Below are 25,891 nucleotides of genomic sequence, written 5' to 3' on the forward strand. Positions count from 1 at the left end.
CTACACTACTTACTGTCACCTAACTGCATCCATCCTTAATGGGCCCACATTCCCCTCTAACACACTTTCTCATATTGATCATTTTGCTGTTAGTTTTGATATCCATTGCAAGTTTTTTATATTCCTTTATTGCCCCTCATTACAGGAAACTTTGTGCTATCCGGCACCGACGGGACCGAGCTGTTGCCGTCCCATCAAAACTGCCGGACACACCAGCGCTAATGTTGAAACATACGGAGATTTTGAGCTTTGCATCTGGCAACAAAGCCTGACCGCTCCTAAACAGTCGGCGGTACCTTGCAAGCATCTCTAGCTTAGCAACAGCTTCAGCGAGACCTTGCAGAGCCTGACTGGTGGGGGGGAAAAAAGCAACGAAAAGAAAAAAAAACTAAATGGCTCCTGATTTTTTGCTGGTGGCTCGAGCATTCCGGACAGTTAACCTCTGGATAAACCAAAGTTTCCTGTACTTCTTTTGTATCCCTTTGTTGCTTTTCTTTATAGCTCCTAGTTGCTGGATTTCCACTTTTCCTTGTATTTTTGTAAGACTTTTTCATTGATAAACCAGCTTCTGGTTTTCACAGTCATTGAATGCAGTGGTTGAAACAGATAAAAATCTCTTAATTTCATATAAAAGAAAGTGATTTATTTAGTCACCGTAAAGGAGTGACCATTATAGGGAATAGCAGCTACTTTGGTATATTGTAGGGAAGACTACTGGTTTTCAATAGTCATGGGGGGCGGGGGGAGAATTGTGGAATGTGATCGCAAAGCAGTGGTGAAAATCCATGCAATAAAAATTGAAGTTGACTTATTTCGTCAAAGTAAACCAGCTAATTGAATCTTCTACACGAAGCATTTTGCCTTCCCTTGTGCCTTCTGCAGATGTAGAAGACTGTAAAAATTTTCTAAACACTACATTTTCTTTTTGTTCATGTTAGCTAAACATTTGGCATGGTTGTAAAATGGCTTTGCCTGCTTTATGCTCGTCCTAACTTTGGCACTAGTATTCATGAACTGTGCAAAGTATATGCCATAGAAACTAATGTTCTAAGTTTGCTTATTAATTGGCTCTCGGCAACAGGAGCTTAGGCTGGGACATATGGCTGGAGAAGATTTCCCAATAGGGAGTTAGCATGTAAGAGGGGCTTGAAGACACAAATTACTTTTTGAAATCAATTTGCTGAGACATTGGGGGGGCAACGACATTTAGTAAGAATTGTGTAAGTGTGTGTGTAAAAGTTTGACGAGGCATAAACGGACAGTATTTTAGAGATTTTTTTGGGGTCAGTTGTCACTTTTTAAATAAGACTAGATTGATATCTATTGATTAGCAGAATTACACAGCTTTTTTTTATTCCCAGTGAAAGGAAGTTGGAGATCTCCAGGTGTGAAAGAAAGGTCCATGATAAAATAGTCATGGAGCTTGAATGAAGCAGCCTTGATGGGCTGAATGGCACTGTATCACTGTGCATTTTCTTGTGTTCTTATGAGTCTTGCAGCTTACTGAAATACCGGTAGTTGGGGAGGTACACAAACAAAACATAGAAACATAGGAGCAGGAGTAGGCCATTCAGCCCTTTGAGCCTGCTCCACCATTCAATATGATCATGGCTGATCCTCTATCAATACCATATTCCTGCTCTCTCCCCATACCCCTTGATATTCCTGCTCTCTCCCCATACCCCTTGATGCCTTTTGTGTCTAGAAATCTATCTATCTCAAATATATTCAGTGACTTGGCCTCCACAGCCTTCTGTGCTAGAGAATTCCACAGGTTCACCACTGAGTAAAGAAATTTCTCCTCATCTCAGTCCTAAATGTCCTACCCTGTATCCTGAGACTGTGACCTTGTTCTAGACCCCCCAGCCAGGGGAAACATACTTGCTGCATTAACTGTCTAGCCCTTTTGTAATTTTATACATTTCAATGAGATCCCCTCTCATTCTTCTGAACTCTAGTGAATACAGGCCAATCTCTCCTCAAACAGTCCTGCCATCCAGGAATCAGTCTGCTTTGTGTTGACTTCTGTTGGGTGAGAGGAACAGATTTCCAATTAAAGGGCTTTTACTGCACTAAATGGAATAAACCAGTTTGTTTCCCCATCAGTGCTGTTACCTGATTTTCAGCCAAAATGGCAGTTGAGGCACTGGATTGGGGAAAAAATTAGTCAGAGTTCCACTTTCTGATTCCTCTGAAGAGACTTCTGCTGGAAGTAGGATGCAAGGACATCAAGTTAGAATAGGATCAGTTTCAGCTGCAGTGTCTTCTGTGGTTAAATTGCTTTGATGTTCACTCTTTAGGCTCATGTGAAACATAGACTTTGGGTGAGGTGCCATGGGCTTGCTAGCATTTGGGGAAACTAAATTAAAGCAAGAGTTGGTGCCTTCAGGAAATGATAAAATTGAAGGATTGGGGGTGGGGGGGGGGTGGTTGGGAACGAGAAAGAAATACACATGGAGATTTTTTTCATGTCATAAATTTGATCCTTTAATGCAAAATTGTCTGAACATTTGTATATTATACCTAACTGTAATAACCCTTATTTGTGTTTTGCCTCTGGCAAGGTTTGGCTTTTTAAATCTGTCAGGCACATGCTTAGTTGAAATGTATAATGTAAGAACACATGTCACAGGTTCTGTCATGCACACCAGTAGTTAAGTGTTTGTGTACATAAACTTATCAAAACCGAGTCTGGGGACTTAAACACGATGCTTAAAGTTGCTATGTGAATGAGCGACTACATGGAATTCAATCTGTACAGAAGAATATGGAACTTGAAACTGCAATTTCCAATTAGTGTAATTTGTAAAGTCATTGGGGTAAGATATATATTCAAAACATAGATTGTTAACTTTTACAGAGAAGCATTAGTTGCTAAGGAATATGGAAGTATTTGATTAAGTTTAGTACTGGCTGGAAGCCAAAATCATTTCATCCCCCAAATTACCCTATGAACTGATTGTTTTGGAGCAAATTCTTAAGATTCTTGTATACTTTTTTGATCATCCACTTAGTTTTACATATTCATTTCTTCTAAGATTACTATAGTAATGACTCAGCTCAACTAATGCACTAACAAATAAACGCAGTAGATTGACTGCTCTAAGGAATGTGAAACGTAAAAATGTATAACAAAAAATGCTGGAAAAACTCAGCAGGCCAGGCAACATCCGTGGAGAGAGAGAGAGTCAACGTTTCAGGTCGAAACCCTTCGTCAGGACCGAAACGTTGACTCTCCACGGATGTTACCTGGCCTGAGTTTTTCCAGCATCCGCAGTATTTTGCTATCGTAAAAATGTATAGGTTCTGTTCATTATTAGAAAATTAAGCTGCTGTGGCATTAGTAGTAATATTCTGCAGTTAAACACTATTAGTCATTTTTTGTCATGCGTGGAAGCCTTTAATATAAAATCAGTGATGTTCAAAGCCTTTGCTGCAGGTAGAATAATGGGTTTTTCACTGGAGACTGCATTTCCTATCACATTTGTGTTGCAAACTCTTCTAGCTTTCTCTCCTGCCCACACACCTGGGACTGCACCACCACCTCTGAGCAGTGTCTGTTGATTGGTGCTGAAGCTTCTGCCTAGACTTGCAATTCCAAAATCTGGCCTTGAACAGTGATATTAAGCCTAGTGGCACATTCTGGCCCTGCCCTCCTCTCGCTGACTGATCAACATGGTGGCTGAGAATGAAAGTACAAACACGCTCTTAACTTACAACAGGGTTCTTCCCACCCACCCACCCACCACACTTGTTCAACTGGAGATCTTCAACTTCCCCTCTGTTTCATCTCTCTCTTTTCTGAGCAGAGTTGTGCTGTCTGTCTTTCCCCATCTTCCTCCACCCACCCCCACTCCTTGCAAAAAATTGCCAGTTTCTTCCCTTTCCTCTTGTTTTTGTTCATATCCTAAAACAGGGTCTTTCTCTTTCTGCTCCTCCTTTCTCACTCACCCTTCCTTCCTTCCTTCCTGTCTTTCTTTCTCTTTTTTTTCCCCCCCCCCCCCCCCAAAAAAAAAGATTGCCAGCTCTTTTAGTATTTTTCTTTTGGCAACAGGAGTGATCTCTTCCACAAAGCAGGATCTGCCTCTTTTATTCCCACTGAGTTGTTAGCTCTTACTGCCATCCTTTTCTGCTTCGACATGGCCACACTCCCTCTCTCTACTTTTTCCGCATCCCTATTTTTTTTTCAAACTCAAACAAGATTAGTGTCTTTTTCCTGCCTTCCCAACAGGATTCTTGTCTCTCTTGCTTCCCCCCTGACCCCACCTCCATCATTGGATCAGTGTTTTCGTGCGTCTCATCTTCCTCCATCGGGTGTTCTTGTAGGGCCAGGCATGTACTCTCTGAGCCTCAACCTTGGGTTGAAGTCATCACCCACTCCAAGTGTTACTTAATTCTACTGCAATACCTAGCTGCATGCTAGTCCCATGCCCTTCTCTTGGTGATTAACAAACATGGGACTCTGACAACGGTGGAGAAGGAGAAATGTTTTGGGTTTTTTAATTAAGTGATGTTTCCACACTCCCTTTCCCAGGGCTTTTATCTTTTCGTGTCCCACAACAGGATGTCCCTTACCTCTTTTATAACAGCTGTTTATTCTTTTGCCAAGATTGGGACCATCTATTTAGCTGCCTCTGCTTCCTCCCCTCCCTCTTGTACACTGTCAAACATCCCACATGCTTCCCCCTTGGTAACCCTGATCCCATGTATATCTCTAGTTTCTCTCCTATGTCTCCTCATTCCTTCTGAGTTCCACAAGACCCACCTCCTACAATTCCTTGACTCCCATTCCTACTAAATTTAAAATTGTCATCCTTGTGTTTAAATCCTTTCATGGTCTTGTCCTTAAACCTATCTGTAACCTACAGCCTCCCCTGAATTTTCTGTTCTTCTGACTCGAGCCTTTGTACTCACCCCTTCAACCCCCATCCGCCATCACCACCTATCAATGTTCCCTTTTTTAGGGTACGCATGCACGGTCCACTCAAAATACCACGCATGCGTGGTTTTTCCTATTTACAAGCTGGTGAACCAGCTGTGCAGAGTGCCGCACAGCTTAAAGGAACCATTGCCACCATTGATGTCGCTTGCTCTGTGCTTTGGAATGTCTTCCCTAACTTTTCTCTCCTCAAAGATCCTCCTTAAAACCCACCTCCTTGACCTGTCCTGCCTCCTGATATGTCCTCCTTTGGCTCACCATCCATTTAAGGGCCTCATATCCATGCAAGTGGTTATTTTCTTTCTCCTGCTCCCACCCCCCTGCAGTTTCATTGCATCTGTTTCATTAAATATAGTTCTCCAAATGCGGATATAAAGGAGGACATCTGCCTACATCCATTTATTTTAAACTTAAAATTCACTCCACTGTACTGCATTTATGGTGCACCCAGGTGGACACTAGGTTGAGCAAATCACTTCAGTTTATTTTTCTCTCTGCCCTGCACCCACATTCCAGTTCCCCTCTAGAAAGCTGTTTTGTATGTGACTTGTTTTAAATTCAAAATAAAAAATTGAGAATAATCACGATAAGACTTCAATTACCAATCAAATCTCTGTGACTGGATTCAATTTTAATGTAGATTAGAAATGATCATTCTTGGTGAGTGTTGCCAACAGCCACTGATGACATCTCTGCAGCACATCTCCATGTGTACTGTTCAGAAAGGATATTAAATATTTTTGTTTTACCAATTTCTGACTGATCTGGGCATAAATTTTAAATCCTCGCCATATAGTAGGAGTAGCAATTTGATGATCACTATTCCCTACACAGTGTGTTAACATTACCTGTGACATTGTGAATGGTGCCAAGTTTGGGCCAGATGCTCCCTCAAAGGAGTGCAGGATAGCCGTCGTGTTTCTCGGTGTCCAGTTTTACAGTAATCCAACATTAGCGGAGGCCTGAGTGCAGTAGGTAGCCTGCTCGCCCTGATTTGTTTGGATGAGGACTTGGATCTGTTAATACTCCCAGAGAGTGATTAACTTTCAAAGTTCACAGTCCATACAGAGGTGTCTAAATTATTCGACATTCTGAAATTTAACTACAAATGGCTGTGACGCTTTTGTGCTTGTAATGCCAGTATTTATTTAACTTGGACCACAAAAGGAGAAATGCCTTGCCATGTGTTTTTGATCCTTAGTGCTTTGACTGAATTTATCAGATTAGATAGCTGGATTGTTGTGCTTCTGTCGATCCTGCTGTATTACATACGGTACTTGATAAGTAGAATTCTGGAGTTTCAAGACCGAATTTCTGTGATTGGTGTGATCTGTTGCCATTTCTCACACCAGCCATCCTTGTACATTGCTGAGACTACATATTTTACTACTAGTTTGTGCTGAAATAGGGGAATTTTTGTGTTTTGGAACCATGCTGACTGGAACTGGATTACTCAATAATTTTGGTAAGATCCTTTCAGCATGAGTGTGGGGGGAGCGGGGAAGAAAGAGTGGAAAAGAATATTTTTATTCAATCTAGGCTGGATTCAAACTCTGGTTCCAAAGGTGAAACAGTAGTGTAACCACTTGCTGCACCACCCAGTTTCCCAATGTATTAATTTTTTGAGTGTTTTGACTTTGATTGGATATAAAGTAACTAATGGAAATGACAGTTGAAGTTTTGTGATTTTTTTAAAAATTGTGCTTTAACTTTAAATTTCAGGCATTTATTAATACAGCTAGGGAGATCTATGAGAAAATACAGGAAGGAGTCTTTGATATAAATAATGAGGTAAGAATTATTTTACCTAATTTTGTATGTGATCTTTTCTTGTCTAGTTCTGACTGTATATAGAAATGTGTAATTTAATATGTACACAGTCTAGGTCACCATAGTGTTTTATGAATGATTCTCAAGTCAGCAATAGGTGACCTGATGTTACTCAAGTTCTTTATTATTCTGTGCCACACATTAGTAAGGAAAACAGTTCAGTACCACACAGCTTCTCTAGTACCTCATCCAGCCTCTCTCTTCCATCCAGTAAGAATGATTCTTCTATGGTATTAAAAGCACATATTATTAAAGAGAATGTAACCTCATGGATAGAGGGATGGCTAAGGGATATAAAGCAAAAGGTAGGGATGTTTTTCAGATTAGTTGAAACTGAGTAGCAGTGTGTCTAGAGATCTGTTCAGATCTATTTGGCTTTCCATTTCTATAACTGATTTGAATATAAACCCAACAGGAATGATTCTGCAGTCTGCTAATTCATAAAGATCTACCCTGTCCTCTGGAATTCAATTGATTTGTTTATTCTTGTGAAATTACTACAACCAGCCATGTACTGACCAGTTAGAGTTAAAAACCTAAATAGGAGCAGGCCATACGACTCTTCAAGCCTGCTCCGCCATTCAGTAAGATCATGGCTAATCTTCGACCTCCATTCCACTTTTCCACCCGATCCCTGTAATCCTTGATTCCCTTGGATCAAAAAATCTATCTTATCTCAGCCCTGGATATATTCAACAATGAGAATTCACAGCCCTCTGGGGTAGTGAATTCCAAAGATTCACAACCCTTTCAGTGGGGGGGGGAAATCTCCATCTCCGTACTAAATGGCCAACCCCTTATTCTGAGAGTGACCCCCCCCCTTAGTTCTAGACTCCCCAGCCAGGGGACACAGCCTCTCGGCATCTACCCTGTCTAGCCCCCTCAGAATCTTTTATGGTCTACCCTAGTACAAGTTGAGCGGTGAGCTGCTGCACTGCACTTGACAGGCACACAGCTGGACCCAGAAATTTTGGGGCTCAGCTCATTTGCATGTCTTGGCTTTCACATGGGCATGAATGTCTCCCAGGAATGGACAAGCGCCACAGATCAGGACAGGGAACATATCCACTGCAGCAGTAGCATTAATTCCCACCAGCTTTCAAGGCCTTCTGCTAGTTGTCTGAAACAGTAGCCAGATGGCCTCCAGCCTTACTGTCCAATGCCATGCCTTTAACTTTCTGCAGGTAATTGGAGGTTGCTGGCAGCCCCTCTTCTTCTAGTCTGTTAGTAAATTGAGGGGGGCTCCAGGCAATATGGACCATAGACAAATTTGGATTCCTTCTGCCTCAAGGGCAAAGAGAAGTGATCCAATAATTAGAACATAAATAGGAGCAGGAGCAGGCCATTTGGCCCTCTGTTATTTAATGAGATCGTGGCTGATCTGATTTTGGCCTCAACTCCACTTTCCTGCCTGCTCCCCGTAACTGTCAACTCCCCTGTTGCTCACAAATCTGTCTCCGCCTTGAATAAATTCAATGACTCAGCTTACACAGCGCTCTGGGGTAAAGAATTCCAAAGATTCATGGCCCTCAGAAGAATTTACGCCATCTCCGTTTTAAATGGACAATCCCTTATTCTGAGACTATGCCCCCTCAGTCTAGATTCCCCCGCGAGGAGAAACATCCTCTCCATCTACCCTGTCCAACCCCCTCACAATCTTATGTTTCAATAAGATCACCCCTCATTTTTCTGAACTCCAATGAGTATAGGCTCAACCTTTGCTCATAAGACAACTATTCCATCCTAGGAATCAACCTAATGAACCTTCTCTGAACTGCCTCCAATGCAAGTATATCCTCCCTCAAATAAGGGGACCAAAACTGTACGCAGCACTCTAGGTGTGGTCTCACCAGCGCCCTGTACAGTTGTAGCAAGACTTCCCTACTTATATACTCTCTTCCCCCTAATTACTTGCTGCACCTGCATGTTAATGTTTTGTGTTTCATGTATGAGGACACCCAAATCTCTCTACTCTCGCATTCTGTAGTCTTCATTTAAATCATATTTTTCTTCCTACTGAAGTGAATAATTTCACATTTTCCCACATTATACTCCATCTGCCAAATTCTTGCCCACTCTCTTAACCTATCGAAATCACTTTGCAGACTCCTCACAACTTGCTTTCCCATCTATCTTTGTATCGTCTGCAAATTTGGCTACAATACACTCGCATCCTTCATCCAAGTCATTAATATAGATTGAAAATAATTGAGGCCCCAGCACTGATCCCTGTGGCACCCCACTAGTTACAGATTGCCATCCTGAAAATGACCCATTTATCCTGACTTTGTTAGCCAATCATCTATCCAATCTAATATATTACCCCCCAACACCATGAGCTCTTATGCAGCAACCTTTTATGTGGCACCTTGTCGAATGCCTTTTGGAAATCCAAATACACTACATCTACTGGTTCCCCTTTATCCACCCTTCTCGTTACCTCAAAGCACACTAATAGATTTGTCAAACACTCTTTCCCTTTCATAAAACCATGTTGACTGTTTTATTACATTGATATTCTAAATGCCCTGCTGCTTTGAGCATTTTGCTAATGACAGATGTTAGGCTAACTGGCCTATAGTTTCCTGCTTTCTGTCTCCCTTTTTTGAATAAGGGTGTTACATTTGCAGTTTTCCAATCTGCTGGAACTTTTCTAGTCGAGGGAATTTTGGAAGATTACAACCAATGCACCCACTATCTCTAGCCACTTCTTTAGATCCATAAGTTTGCCTAGCACTTTTTCCTCTAGTGATGGTGATTGTTTTAAGGTACTCCCTCCTTTTTGCCCCTTTTTTTTCTACTAAAACTGGGATGTTTTTAGTGTCCTCTACTGTGAAGACATGCAAAATATTTGTTCAATGCCTCTGCCATTTCCTTGTTTCCCATTATTATTTCCCCAGTCTTGTCCTCTAAGGGACCAAAGTTTTATTTTAGCTACTCTTCCTTTTTATATACTTGCAGTTTTTATATTTCTTGCTAGTTTACTCAAGCTATTTTCTCTTTGAAAATTTTAGAAACCAAAATAATCATCTGGCCTACCACTAATCTTTGCAACATTTCTTTCAATTTGATACCATCCTTAACTTCCTTGGTTAGCCATGGTTGGTTTATCCTTCTGAGTCTTTCTTTCTCACTGAAATATATCTTTGTTGAGAGTCATGAAATATCTCTGTCTGCCACTGCTTTTCTTCTGTCTTACCTTCTAATCTATTTTTTCCTAGTCCACTTTAGCCAACTCTCTCCTCATACCTTTTGTAATTGCTTTTATTTAAGTTTAATACTCCAGTTTCAGACCCAAGTTTCTCACCTTCAAATGGAATTCAATCATCTTATGATCACTCTTCCCTAGAGGATCCTTTACTATGAGATCATTAATCCTGTTTCATTACACATTACCAGATCTAAATAGCCTGTTCCCTGGTTGGTTCCACAACTTATTGTTCCAAGAAACTGTCCTGAATACAATCTGAACTCTTCCTCGAGGTTGCTTTTGCCAATTTCATTTGTCCAATCTATAAAGATTAAAATCATCCACGATTATTGCAGTACCTTTCTTACAAGCCCCCATTAGTTCTTGATTTATACTCTGTCCTATAGTGTAGCTACTGTTAGGGGGCACATAGACCACTCTCACCAGTGCTGCCTTTCCCATACTATTTATTACCTCCACCCAAATTGATTCTAGATCTGGAACTTCCAAACCAGGATCATTTCTCACTATTGTACTGCTCTCATCCTTTACTAACCGAGCTACCCCACCTCCTTTTTCCTTTCTGTCTATCCTTCCGAAATGTCAAATACCTCTGAATATTCAGTTCCCAGCCTTGGTCACATTACAACCACGTCTCTGATGGCTATTAGGTCATACCCATTTATTTCTACTTGTGCCGTCAATTCATCTATCGTGTTACAAATGCTGTGTGCATTTAGATAAAGAGCCTTTAATTTTGTCGATCATTTTTCCCTACTCCGACCTTATTTGCTGGTGCACTCTTTTATGTTTGTATGCTCTGTCCCTTCCTGTCGCACTCTGGTTTTCGTTGCCCATATCGCTACTCTGCACTATTGCCCTGTCCTTTCTCTAACTTTCCCCTCGCTTGAACCCTCCCACCCAACTATTTAGTTTAAAGCCCTATCTACAGCCCTAGTTATTTGATTCGCCAGGACACTGGTCCCAGCATAGTTCAAGTGAAGGCTGTCCCAACAGAAGAGCTCCCTCTTTTTCCCCAGTACTGGTGCCAGTGCCCCATGAATCAAAATCCATTTCTCGCACACCAATCCTTGAGCCATGCATTCAACTCTCTGATCTTATTGACCCTATGCCACTTACTGCACATGTAGTTGCCCTGGATCACACTGGTGTCCACCAGCTCCCACATGCTACAGCTGCAACACATCACCTGCCCTGCCATCTCTATTGTATTTTATTTAATAAATTACATCAATATCAATCAATTGTCTATTTATAGTTTTAATCTAGGTAAACGAGGTCATCTTTAATTTATTAAAATAAGTTTAGTTATGCTATAGGTCTTTACTGTAACCTAGCCCTCAGTCCAAAGAGAAAAGAAATACTCAGCATCAATCACTTACCTGTGACATCACACTTTGATATTGAATCGGAGCCTCACTGCTCCTCCCCCGCTGGCTCTGCTCTCTGGCCAACTCTTTATTCTGCTGCCGCTCTGGATCCGTGCAGGTCCGCTGGCTCTGTTTTCAGGCCTCCTCTCGCCATGCACTTTATTCTGCTGCCGCTCCGGTTCCGCCCAGGTATGCTAACCCCAATGTATGTCAAGTACTACTCAAAATATCCCAAAAAATTGAAAGGAAGGTACATTAATTTGGGGAAGTTCCAGTTTTCCAGAGTAATGAAACCGCACTAGAGGGTGATCTGACCAAGCTGAAGCAAGAGGAACTGAGGCTGAAATGGCAGCCAGATGAACACAGTTGGAGCTGGATATTAGCTGCAGGTGAATGAGCTGTTTCATCTATTCAAGAATAAACATTACACCACAAGAGAGGACTAATGTTCTTAGAGCAGCAACCTTATAACTATTAAATCAAATAAATTTGTACAAGTCTGAGTTGGTGACATTAAGCCCTAGTCTAATATTTTTTGACAATCTGGCTGTCTTAAATCCAGGTGCATAAGCTGGTCCAACAGTTGTGACCAGTTTCTCCTTTTGGGAAGTTGAGATCCGGCACAAACAGGGCAGTGTGTGTTGACCTAAATGGTATTTAGATGTATGGTAAGTAGCCTTATGGGTGTGACTGGGAACATTATCTTGGATGCTAATTGGACAGTAGTACCAGATGATGCAGATTGAAGTGTTACCTGCAGTTTGAGGAGCACTGCTGGAAGATGGGACAGAATTGGCATTGCCTCGTCAGATTTCTTTATTTTTTTCTCTCTCTCCTGCAGGATGACTTGTCGCCTTTATTTAAAAAAAAAAAAAAAAAAAAAACAACCCTGTTTTGTTTGGTATGGCAGAAAAGCCTGGGCAGATATTGCAAGTGCCAGGATCCTAATTTGAGCAGAGGCAAAAATTTTGGCCATTAGCTATGTTAAATGTCTGCAGTATTGCCAAATTCCGAGTGGAATATAGCTTCACTTGCAATCTCTTAATGGAACGCCTAAATCTCTCTCTTTGGGGGGTGGAAATATGCAGAATTGCACAAGTGTGAAAAAGTATGCTATTTGTGCTTAAGAAAAAAGTTCAGAGGGCTTTCCATAACATCAATAACTATCAATCGATTGAGCGAGCTGCCACCTCCCTTCAAGCGAGGGAGCTGTGCTCTGCTTCCTCCCTGGCTGATAGTGCTGTTGTCCCTATTGCATTGATTAGCCCTGTGACCTTTGACCCCATCGTGTTGCTTCTCTGCCAAGAGATCTCGTGATATCTTGCGCCTCCTGCAGGGTTGCCATGGTAACGGAGAGGCAGTGCAAAGCGGCTGGAGCACGAGGTGGGGAACAAAGGAGCTGAGGACAGTTGAACAGAAGAACTTTATTGTGAAATGTATTTTACGGTCAGAGTGGAGCCTAGCTTTTGGAACCAACTCGAGTATTGAAGCCTTAAATTATCGAATCATTGGTTACAGCACAGAAGGAGACCATTCAGCCCATCGAGCCTGTGCTGGCTCTCCAAGAGTACTTCAGCTAGTCCCACTCCCCTGCCCTTTTACCGTAGCCCTGCAAATTTTTTTCCTTCAGGTACATATCCAATTCACTTTTGGAATCCACTATTGAATCTGCCTCTACCACCCTTTCAGGCAGTGCATTCCAGATCATAACCACTCGCTGCATTAAAAAAGTTTTCCCTCATGTCGCCTTTGGTTCTTCTGCCAGTCACCTTTAAATCTGTCTTCTGGTTCTCTACCCTTCTGCCAATGGGTACAGTTTCTCCCTATCTACTCTGTCTAAAACTCCATGATTTTGAACACCTATCAAATCTCCTCTCGACCTTTTCTGCTCTAAGGAGAACAATCCCAGCTTCTCCAGTCTATCCATGTAACTGAAGTCCCTCATCCCTGGAACCATTCTTGTAAATCTTTTCTGCACCTTCACATCCTTAAAGTGCAGTGCCCTGAATTGGACACAATATTCCAGTTGAGGTCAGACCAGTGTTTTATAAAGGCCCATTATAACTTCCTTGCTTTTGTACTCTATAGCTCAATTTATGAAGGCCAAGATCCCGTATGCTTTTTTAACCACTTTCTCAACCTGCCCTGCCACCTTCAACGATTTGTGCACTTGCATCCGGTTAATGGAGAGTAGAGTATATATGGAGAGACCGGCAGGCCCTTACCCCCCAGCAGCACTGATCACACATCCGCGGCTTAACTAAAACCGCCTATTTCCACCTAACATTGCCCGTCTCCGCCCTTGCCTCAGCTCATCTGCTGCTGAAACCCTCATCCATGCTTTTGTTACCTCTGGACTTCACTACTCCAATGCACTCCTAGCTGGCCTTCCACTTTCTACCTTGCGTAAACTGATCACCCAAAACTCGGCTGCCGTTTCCTATCTCGCACCAAGTCCTGTTCACCCATCACCCTTGTGCTCGCTGACCTCTACGTTGGTTCCTGGTTAAGCAGCGCCTCGATTTCAAAATTCTCAACCCCTCCCTATCTCTATAATCTCCTCCAGCCCCACAATTCCTGAGATATCTGCGCTGCGCTAATTCTGCCCGCTTGGGCATCCCTGATTATAAAAGCTCAACAATTGGTCGCCGTGCCTTCTGTTGCCTAGGCCCTAAGCTCTGGAATTCCCTGCTTTAACCTCTCTGCCTCTAGCTCTCCTCCTTTAAGACGCTCCTTAAAACCTACCTCTTTGACCAAGCTCTGATGAAGGGTCCCAGACCTGAAACGTTAACTGTTTCTCTCTCTATGGATGCTGCCTGGCCTGCTGAGTATTTCCAGCATTTTCTGTTATTTCTTTGACCAAGCTTTTGGTCATCTGCCCTAATTTCTGATGTGGCTCGGTGTCAATGTTTTGTCTTGTAACACTCCTGTGAAGCGCCTTGGGATGTTTTACTACGTTCAAGGTGCTATATAAATACAAGTTGTTGAATGCTGAGCCTTGAGGTAGAAGCCCAGGTTGTGGGTATTGTAATATGCTGCCATGTACTAGCTTCAAATAAATTAATTGTTTTCTCAGTCTAGGTTTAAGAGGAATCTAAGAGTTTTCAAAATTATGAATGGTTTTGAAAGGGTAAATAGTGAAAGATTGATTGGTGAATTGGTAACCATTAGTGGTATGAAAGGCAGAGATAGAAATGTTTTTAAACAGGGTTGTTAGAGCATAAGGTGCTTTCTCAAGTGGCAATTGTGTCTGTGTATAATAAGACAGACTGCAGGAGAACGGTACAACAGTTGTTTACTCAACGTGGCTCACACGGGAACTGATCTGTACAGATTACTACTGTTATATACAGGTGTGGTCACTGCCGGTACTGCAGTATACATGAGCTGTAAAAGATAGTTCCCCCCCTTATAAAGGTATATACATTACAATTCCTCCCCTTTTAGATTAACTACCATAACACTCATTTAACATTTAAATATCAAACTAATTACAATTAACACTTTTAACATGCAACATTAGCTGACAATAGTCTATTTATATATTCAGTCTTTGGGGAGGCTTTCTGGATAGCGCCTTTCCCGAGTGTCTTGCTCTTGGTGCGGAGGCGATTCTGGCCCCCTGCCGTCGGTTGGTTCATCTTCCGATGCTATTGTTTCTGGGGTAGATGCTGCCTGTACGTCGGGTTCATCACCAGGTACATATGGGCGAGGCATGGGGTTGACTTGTTCCTGTGACTCTAGGATCTGGTCAGCATGGCGTCTCACGATGCTCTCCCCAACGTCCACTGTGTACATTAGTGGGCCCTGCTGTGTGCATATCGTTCCTGGCTGCCATTTTTCTGTTCAGTAGTCGTGGGCCAAGACTGGTTGCCCTACATTGAAGCTCCTTGTTGGCTTCTAATGGATGTGCTGGAATTGCTTACTCTCAACATCTCTTTGTACGTTTGGTCTGAGCAAATCCAGGCGAGATCTTAACATTCGGTTAAAGAACATCATGGCTGGGGCCTGGTTGGTGACTGCACGTGTCGCATTCCGGTAGGCGAACAGGAAATTGTCCACCTTGTGCTGCAGCGGAATGTTGTCATTGTACATAGCCTTTATTGCCTTCTTAAAGGTTTGTGCGAACCTCTCAGCCAATCCATTTGTGGCTGGATGATACGGGGCGGATGTGTAATGCCATACCCCATTCTTTTTCAAGAACCTCCGGAACTCTTCGGACACAAACTGTGGTCCGTTGTCGGAGCAAATCTGTTCTGGCAAGCCATTCCTGGCAAAAATGGTCCGTAGGACTGCAATAGTTTTCTCCGTGGTGGTGGTGGACATTTTGATGACCTCAGGCCATTTCGAGTGCGCATCCACGGCTATTAAAAACATTGAGTCCATGAATGGACCAGCAAAATCAATATGCACCCGTTGCCATGGAGATGAGGGCCACTCCCATGGGTGTAGAGGGGCCTGTGGTGGTGCATTTTGGACTTTCTGGCATCCTGAGCAGCTCTTGGTCAGGTCCTCGATTTGTTTATCGATTCCCGGCCACCACAAGCCCTGGCTAGGCTTTTCATTTTTACCCCTCCCAGATGACCCTCATGAAGCTCATTGAGCACTCTATCCCTTAACTTGGGTGGAATTACCACTCGGGATCCACACATCAAGGTCCCCCGGCACACTGACAGCTGTTCTCTCCTTGTCGAGAATGCAGGCAACAGTGAGTCGCCATGTGCTGGCCATCCCTTCATCATCAAATCATATACCCGAGACAGTGTCGGGTCATTTCAGGTTTCCTTTTCGATACAAGCGTTAGTTACCGGTAGGTATTAAACTATAGTCGAATGGAATATTTCGACAGGATCCACTGCTGGTACTTCATCCGCAATAGGCAGTGGCAGGTGTGATAGCCCATCAGCATTTCCATGCTGTTTCGTGCCCTTGTATTCAATCTCATAATGGTGCGCCCCTAGAAAAAGTGACCATCTTTTGTAGTCGCTGCGCAGTCATCACCGGAACGCCCTTCTTCGGATTAAAAATGGAGACAAGAGGCTGGTGATCAGTCAGCAAGGTGAATTTCTGCCCGTGCAGATAGTGATTGAACTTTTTCACTCCCCACACTAGGCTGAGGGCCTCCCTGTCAATCTGAGCGTAGTTATGCTCGGCTGAGGTTAGTGATCGTGACGCAAAGGCTATTGGCCTCTCTGAGCCGTCCGAGAATTTGTGCGACAGCACCGCTCCAATGCTGTAGGGTGACACATCACATGCCAACCGAATTGGTAATGCTGGGCTGTAATGGGCCAATACCTCTTTCGATGTGATTAGTGTTTTGCTCTTCTGGAAAGCTCGTCTACATTCGTCACTCCACTTCCATGGCACCCCAGTTTGCAGTAGGGTGTTCAGTGGGTGTAGTATTGTAGACAAATTTGGCAAGAACTTATGGTAGTAGTTTACCGGCCCGAGGAACGACCTCAGTTGTGACACATTTTCCGGTGCTGGAGCCTTGACTACTGCCTCAATCTTCTCTGGGGACTTATGTAACCCCTCTTTACCGATAACGTGGCCACAATACAAGATCTGTTTTCTAAAAAACTCGCATTTGGGGCGGTTAGCTCGGAGCCCATATTCCTGCAATCTAGTGAGCACCTGCTCCAGGTTGGCAAGGTGATCACTGTCATTTTTGCCCGTGACCAGGATATCGTCCAAATAACACTGGGTCCCTGGGATCCCTTGCAGGACTTGTTCCATTGCTCTCTGCCAAATAGCTGGAGCTGATGCTACCCCGAATACCAGCCGGTTGTATTGATAGAGACCTTTGTGGGTGTTTGTGAGGTATTTTTTTGATGCTTCTTCTACCTCCATTTGCAGATAGGCCTGGGCCAGATCAATCTTAGTGAAGTGTTTCCCTCCAGATAGCGAGGCGAAAATATCTTCAATCTGCGGAAGTGGATATTGTACGGTGTGAAGGACCGGGTTCACTGTTACCTTAAAGTCCCCACAGATGCGAACCTTCCTTGGTTCCCCAGGCGTGCTGCTCAACGACTTTTTCATCACAGGGACGATGGGTGTAGCCCACTTGCTCCAGTCTACCTTGGACAGTACACCTGAATGTTCCAGTAATGGTGGTCCTCCATCTTGCAATACATACAGGTCTAGTTTTGGTGTTTCCTTACCGTTATATATAACGGTCACCCTTATTTTTCCTTTGGGGTAGACTTTTTGCCCCGTGTAGGTCTTCAAAATAATTTTTGTGTCTGTCAAGGGTATGTGTGAGAATAGCCACTCGTAGTCCCATCGGTTTGAGACTGTTAGGGCTGATCCTGTGTCCAATTCCATCTTTACCTGGACTCCTGCTATCTTGAGAGTGACCCAAATGGTTCGGTGATCCTCTGTTGTGATCACATTATGTAGTTTCAGACAACTCAGTTCCCTGCTTTCGGAGTCATTATCACTCTTTTGTTTGCCTGAACTATTCTCTGTTATCTTATGTACCACCTTGTACTTTCCTTTGGTTGGTTTCTTATTGCTGGTTTTCTTTCCCGACCTGCAGACTCTTGCTATGTGTCCTACTTTTCCACACTGTCTGCACACTTTTTCTTTGAGCCAGCAATCATTCTGGTCATATGTTGTTCTGCCGCAGCGATAGCACTTCTCTGTTCCATATGACATTTCGTTTGTGCCATATTCTTGCGGTCTCTGTTGTATCTCTGCAGCGCCCCGTGCTGCTGCTTCATATGATACCGCAATGCTGAAAGCCTTTTCCAGCGTACGGTCCTTTTCAGATAAAAGCCGTTTCTGGGTTCCTTCACTTTGAAGCCCACACACAAACTTGTCCCTTAAGGTATCTGCCAGTCCCGCTCCAAACTGGCAGTGTTTCGATAGTTTGCGCAGTTCTGTTAAATAATCAGCATTGCTTTCATCCTTATACTGGTTCCGTTTGTGAAACTTGAATCTTTGCTATCAGCAGCGGTGTGGGGTTTAAATGTTCCTTTAGTATCGTTACTATGTCTTCAAAACTCTTTTCCATTGGCTTCGTTGGGGGTTACTAGATTTTGTAATAAACCATACGTCTTTGCACCCATTAAATTTAACAATACCGACACTTGTCATCTGACACCTCATTTGCCTTGCAGTATACCCCTCTTCGTTCGACATATGTAGTCCAATCTTTGACTTCATTGTCAAATGCGGTGATACTGCCACTCTTCGGCATTTTGGGTTTGGTTTAAAATGGCGTCTCCCAATGGCTTAAAATGACATCTCCCGCGCTTTCCTTCTTTCCCCCCCCCCCCCCGCTGCTGCCAACGCCGCTCCCGGCGGTTCTTGTGGCAATGGCGGCGCCATGTAGGTGTCACGTGCTTCTCCTGCACTGCTGCCAACGCCGCTCTCGGTGGTCCTCGTGGCAATGGCGGCACCTCGCGGGCTTCTGCGTGTCTCTCCCTCTTCAACGCTGCTCGGCCCCTGAACACCGGCTGCGCCCTGTGCGCTCTGCCCTCTCTCTCCCCCGTCGACGCTGCTCGGCCCTTTGCTGTGCCGCTCGGTCGGGCTCTAACCCGCCGCTGTCCGGGAAGGGTCTGCGCACTACTTGTTGCCAGCCCGTTTCGCTGGACCACCTCGACTGGAAAGCCAAGCCTGGCTCTCGACAGCCTCCCCCCGCAATTCTCGAGTCTCTGCTGGATGACTGGGCGGTTGCCCGTGGTCGACGCCCGAGTCTCTGGCCTTGACCTCCAATCTACTGATCTCCAGGAACGAATCCCTGGGAGGTGATGGCGTTGCAGGTAGGTTCGAACTTGCCTTGTCGCCAATGTTGTCTGTGTATAATAAGACACAGACTGCAGGAGAACGGTACAACAGGTGGTTACTCAACGTGGCTCACACGGAAACTGATCTGTACAGATTACTACTCAGTGCTATATACAGGTGTGGTCACTGCCGGTACTGCAGTATACATGAGCTGTAAAAGAGAGTTCCCCCCTTAAAGGTATATACATTACAGCTATTGCTTAGAAGGAAATTGGATAAGTATTTGAAAAGGAATGAATACAAAATCATGGGTCAAGGAAATTAAATTAGGATAGCTCCAGTTGAAAGGTTAGCACAATGCAGCAAATAGTCTCCAGCACTGCTATCTTTTCTATGATTTAATTTATTTTATGGCTCAAATTAAAGTTGAATGGACAGGCGAGGGTTCTAGAGGAATGAGTTTTTATGGGCTGGATACCTTTGGTTGGCAGCTGCAGGAACTATTGCATGGTAGTTGTTTTGGGCACCAGGTGAGGGGTGGTAATAATGGGTAGGATTTTTAGAAAGTTTTTTTGTAAAGCATTCTCAGATGCAGTAATTTTTTTGTAAAGAGCTTGACCTGTTGAATTAAATAAAGCGACTAATGGGGTTAATAAATGAACTGTCAATCTATATTGGTTTATGTTTGGAAATAAAATAGCATCTCCTGATTTGAGACCGTGAGGTTGGCAATACTGTGTCTGAGACCATTTATCTAGGGCTTGAATCTGATGGGGATTGTGGTTATGTTGGAATAATTTTCTTTTTGACGACATCAGAGATTTGAAGAGACCAAATTGAGGATGAAACATTCGGTAAAGAAATTTTTAGAAGGATTTGCAAGATTTCATAACTCACTGCTATGACAAAGTTAACACTTGTAAACAAATTAATGGGACAGGGATGTAGCTGGTCACATGGGGTCTTTGACTTTGTAATATCTGCATGAACTCTTCAGTACCTACATCAGTTAAAGCTGCTTTTACAGTTGTTTAGTTCAGATTACAAGAGTCCAGTGTCCCTCATTTACATTAAATCTGAATTATCAGCCTTGCAGCAGAATCATGGAACCATAATCGCTTTATAGAAAAAAACTAGTTCTACCAACAGAATAAAAACTAGATTTCGTTTAAGTGCAGGGAGTTGGCTCATGAATGTCGGTCTCCTAGAATCCAATCTAAATAGGCTCCAATATAAAAGTTGTTCACAGTACACACCAGAAAGTTGCCTATTCTGACCCCCTTGGCTCTTTCTAACTAATGAATAAAAGGATCCTTTGATTTTAGTAATATTGTATTGTAACTAATGTTTTGAACACTTGGCATAATAGCCCTGTGTTTGAACAAAATCAGTAACATTTTTACATAACTTCAGTTGTAAAGCTTCTACTGCTATCAACCTGGTCAGAAGTTAAAAGAACAATACATTGTACAGTAGACCTCTAAAATACCATCTTGAAAGCAATGATGTCTGAAAAATGAGTTATAAGATATTAGTGATGGTTTTTAAAAGGAAGTACACCATCTTGGGTCATGGTACATTAGAAGCTCACAAAAGGTGTCTATTTTGTGAACAGTATTGTGCAAAAAATGTTTCACTTGACATTTTATGTACAGTTTTAAAGAGAAATGCATCTTTGGTAATCTTGCACAAGAGTTGTCATCTTTGCTAGCTGACAACAGTTGAGGTTTTGTGTTGTCAGAAGCCACTAGCCCTTGTTATTTGTTACCTGGCTAAGTGCCAAGCTTGTGCTTCCTGCTATCTCAAAAGGTTGCTACTAGCCCAGATGGGTGAAACCAATGAGCCATAGGGCATGTATTCAATAAGAGGAGTTAGCATGAACTTAAACCACATCATCTGGTGTAAATACAAAACTGCTGCCAGAAACCCCAAGGCTAATGTAAAAATGGAATGACTGCCAAGCATTAGCAAAACCTGAGATTTATCATCGTGTACTTTTCTTCTAAGCAAACTTTATTGTGTTCACCATGACTTTTACAAAAAAAATAGGTTCAAGGTGTAACTACTTGTGCTAGTAAGTGTGGAGATAAGTCTGTTTGATGAATGAAAGTGCTCTGTGTACACGCGTGTGGGTTCTTGGCAAACTGCCATGTCTTTGGGGAGTGTTGAGATTATTGATGACATAGAACACTCGTACTCTTGGCATGTACAGCTGATTCAAACTGGCAAAAGAATTGGTGCCTAGAGGATCAGTGTTTTTATATTCTGCTCACTTACACAATAGGGAATTATTTATGTGGAGCACCTGTTTAGCACAAGTTATACTGACTATTGTAGGTCATTTTTCAAAAGCTCTCTGGTTCTTTTATTAGGGATATAAAACTGTATTTGTTAATTATATATTGTGGATAACAGAAGCTGGATTATTTAAATCCAAATGATCAAAGCAAGCTCAAATAGAGTTGTACTTTTTCAGTATGTGTAAGCTGAATTTTAAATTTTGGGGGTTTCACATGTTCAAAAATTAAACACCATTTTCTTGCTATAGTTTTTTTAATGTTTCCCTTCCTCGTGAGGCGTTGACTCAGGTCGGTGTAGAGTTCCATGGTGGCCAGGTCCTTGTAGTTTTCAGATGAACCTAAACAGTAGGCTATTTGACCAGGAGAGCAGCAAAACGGCCTTTTTGTGTACTCCTCCAATGGCAACATTCACCTTTTCTGGCAGGAGTTGCCAAATGGCAACATGGAGCTGTAACTCTGGCTGCTTATCTCTCTCTCCCCACCCTGAGGGTTCTGAGGACAGAAGTCAAACCTGGGACCTTCCTGGTCTGGGTGACTCTGTTCCACACTAGATATTATGCATATAGTATCAATTGACCCATTTGTACAGCTCTAAGAAGTTGGATCATGTAAGTAAACATCCTGAGGGTTGAAAATATTTAAAGCAAAATCTCCAAGCTTGTAGATAGTAAAATTGGAAGTGGTGCATTGCAAGCAGATTTTGAAAATTTGGAACTTTTGGGGAAAGTGGGCCAGTAGAAATGCCAAATGCAGTTTAATGTAGATGAATAATGTGAAGGCAAGGAACTGGAATGACTTTGAATGGAACAGTAATGCCGCATACTGACTAGGAAAGAGATTTGTTTTGGGAAAATTGTTGAAGCTATCCGATGCGCATTGTGGCTGCAGTGATGGGAAACAGAAGGTAAAGTAATGGTGTATTAGCAGAAGGATCAAATTATATATCAAAGTGGTACTATTGGGTCCTTGTTGGACCCTATAAGGAGTAGCATTTATGTATTGATTACCATATGATAGAAATGATATTCTTGCTCCTGTGTGAGTGAATGCAGTGCAACAAGATTATTTCAGGGCTCTAGAATCTGTTGGAGGAAAATTTTAAGAAAATCCAGGTGGTTCTTATTGCGACCTCAAGGTGATTTAATAGAAGTGTTGAAAATTTATGTAGATTGACAAAATTGATCTAAATCTTCACAGTAATTAAGGGTTCCGAGCCAGGCAATAAATTAAAAATTAGGATTAAGTAGGGAATTTGGATTAGACGATTGATGCAAAGAATAATAAATATGGAACAAGTTACCAGGGCTAAGCTGTTGGGCCAAATAGTGCTTTTCTCAAGTTTGTGTCCCTAACTTTATCTTCTACAATCTGGTGCTGCAACAATAAGAGCATTCGATTCACAACCAAATGGTTAGAGTTTAATACAAAAGCAAAATACTGTGGATGCTGGAAATCTGAAATAACAGAAAATGCTGGAAATACTCAGCAGGTCAGGCAGCATTTGTGGAGAGAAAGAGTTAACGTTTCAGGTCGATGACCCTTTGTCAGAACTGGAAAAAGCTGGAGATGAACAAGTTTTTAAGCAAGTGCCGAAGCAGGGCAAGGGGGAGGGGAGGAAAGAACAAAAGGGAAAGTCTGATAGGATGGAAGGCAGGAGAGATTGAGACAAAAGGGATGCAAGGCAAATGGAGATGGTAATGGGACAAATTAAGAAACAAAAAATGGCTCTAGATTAAGTGTAAATGGCACTGGCAGAATGAAAGACAACTGCCATGTGAAGATGGGGGCAGAGGTTATGGGTTGAAATTGTTGAACTGAGTCCAGAAGGCTGTAAAGTGCCTAATCGGAAGATGTGTTGCTGTTCCTCGAGCTTGCGTTGAGCTTCATTGAAACTGTAAGAGGCGGAGGACGGTGAGGTGGGAGTGGAACGGAGAATTAAAGTGACAGGATTAGACTTTAATCTTTGGCATTGCCAGTAGTTAAAATTTCTTTGCTCACCCTCCCTCCTATCTGGCACCCTTTTAGTTCAAGCAAAACTAAATAGCCTTGGGAAAGGGTAGAATATAAGGTATGTTGGCCACCATCTTCATGAACTGCTTGGGAAAATAATTCCAGTATGTGTGAAATACTTCCATATACCAATCTAATGTCTAAATCATATTAGGACCTACCTATAAGGTTGTCATCTCTTCCTGTTTCAAATGTTTCACACTTTCTTCTATTGTCCCATAGCTAATGTCTGCTGAGTAGAGACCTTAAATAGCACATGTCCATGGCAGGGGTGGTGGGAATAGTAAAACTACAGATGTTTATGGTGGTGATACTACCAGTTTTAGGAAAGAGAAGGGGAACATTTTCTACTTATTCCTCTCCCTCCCAAACTTTCCTCATTAGTTAAATATTGCCAGTTTCTTTGGTAAGCTACAAAATGGGAAAGTGAAGCAGTGGACAAACCAGAAAGTCCTCTGGTGGACCCATTCAGTGCTGCGTTGAAGGCAGCTTGTGAGCCAGATCATTTTTTTTGTAGTGTGGGAAAGTGAGTGAGCTTCCAGTTCTGTAATATTTTTAGTTGAGTACAATAGCTTGATATTCACTAGGATAAAAATACTGGCACTAAATTCCTATTTGCTGAATCAGTTACATATATACCACTCGTAACTTTTCTCTTTTTTCAAGGCAAATGGCATAAAGATTGGACCACAGCACGCTGCTACCAATGCACCACATTCGGGCAGTCATGGAGGACAACAAGCTGGTGGAGGTTGCTGTTGAGGTTCCTTGGCTATCTTATGCTTGACTTGGGCCTAGTACCTTTCACCCTCTCCTACACCAGTCCAAGAAGTGAAGTCGTTACTATATGGTTTATCCAATAGGAGATATCTGGAAAGTCCTTCATAAACCTTGTAAAACTTGTCGTACTGTTCTCAGCCAAAAGCTAATATTTGCTTAAATACAGGATTTGAAAATTGTACTCGTACCTATTTACAGTTAATTTTTCTGGTTGTTCTTTTGTCTATTTTGCCCTTGACTATAAAATGAATTGTATTAAACACTACAAATTTCATATGAGTATTTTAGTTGTGTGGGTTAAAATTCCTATTACTGTCAATTATTTCATAATATCAAACTGTAAAAGCTGTCAAATTTCAAATGCTGTGGAGAAACGCTAGAGGACTGTTTTAATTCTGTATTTATCATCCACTTTGTGTATATATAGTTGAAATAACAAGCTTGGGTGTATGTTGGCCAAGCTGAAATCCCTTTGTAGTTAAGCAGATCACCAATGTTTTCTGGACTACTTCAGTTTAAAATGGCAGTATTGTTCTAGTCTGAAGCTTTGTCTATTCTGAATTTGAGGTGGTTTGACTTTTGGTCTCAACCATCTGCTTTTCCCTCCCCATTCTACCACCCTAACCCTATGTCCATATCTCCCAGATGTAACTCATGTTAAATGTACATTGTTAGACTTCATATCATTTATCTATTCTAATGCCAAATGTCTATTCAGCTTCTTTAGAGCACCCCTTCAGAAATGGATCAGTGGTTTGCCTTAAAGAATAGTATGAAATTAAAACAAATGGCAGCTGAAAGAGGGTTCTTTTTTGTTTTATGTTTGGGATGGTGCATTAAAAAATGTAGACCTTTTTCTCATTACACAAATACATTTTTATCTGCATGTATTTCTTTGACCAGTAAATTTAAACACTAGCTTTAAAATTAGATGTGAAAGTGGTGTGAAGTTTTTCTTTCTTGGTGGCCTGTTCTGTTTTATCAGTGAAGATCTTGTTATTGTACAGGGGTAATGAACTAATAAACCTGCCAAAATGAAACAACCTGACAAAAACTGAACAGGCTGTAGCTTTGTGAACCCCATTTTCCTTAAATATATACACAGTTGAACGGTGAATAAGCAATTTGTGTTTAAACCAAAACTATTTAAACTGAATGGTGTCATCAATAAATGTTGTTTGTGTATTGCCATTTTACTATAGTATCAAATATGGCTTAACTTTTTTGGGGAAGGACTTTTTAATGCTATTGGAAAAAGCTTGGTGAAGGCTATATAGCAAAGCCGGTCAAAGATAATCAAGCAGTAATGATGCCATTGGTAGCAGTATTGTGAAGTGAAATGAGGTAAGATGCCAGTGTTACAGTAGCCACTATGACCATACATGAATTTATTATTTGATCTCTGGTTACAAACCTCTGTCCTTACAAAAGTGCCTGCATGATTCTGTTTTCAATTTGAAATAAGAATCCGTTCCAGAACTGCTGACAACCTTACTACATTTACTTTTTATTCCAAGGGTTTGTCGGCTTTTAATATTGCCCTAGGGTGCTGTTCAGTTAAGACCTTTGCCTGCTACAGTGTTCACATCTGTCGCTTATTCAAAAGCAGGTAAGTGAATGCAGTTGAAGGCTGCTATAATTTTCTGCTAGCATCATTGAAATATTATACTAAGATTTTTACATGAGATGTTTACTAAGTGTTATATTTTAACATATGGCA

General features: G+C 42.1%; 1 long non-coding RNA gene across 1 annotated transcript; it reads left to right on the forward strand.

Moving 5' to 3' along the window:
- Positions 1-10: 10 nt before the first annotated feature.
- Positions 11-25,101, forward strand: LOC147114915 (uncharacterized). Its single transcript, XR_015079009.1, has 2 exons — positions 11-6,730; positions 24,058-25,101. It is a non-coding gene; the product is annotated as an uncharacterized LOC147114915 (long non-coding RNA).
- Positions 25,102-25,891: the final 790 nt, after the last annotated feature.

This window comes from Somniosus microcephalus, chromosome 7 (genome assembly GCF_052327205.1).
Source record: "Somniosus microcephalus isolate GS21.2 chromosome 7, FLI_Smic_1.0, whole genome shotgun sequence".
Classification (NCBI taxonomy): domain Eukaryota; kingdom Metazoa; phylum Chordata; class Chondrichthyes; order Squaliformes; family Somniosidae; genus Somniosus; species Somniosus microcephalus.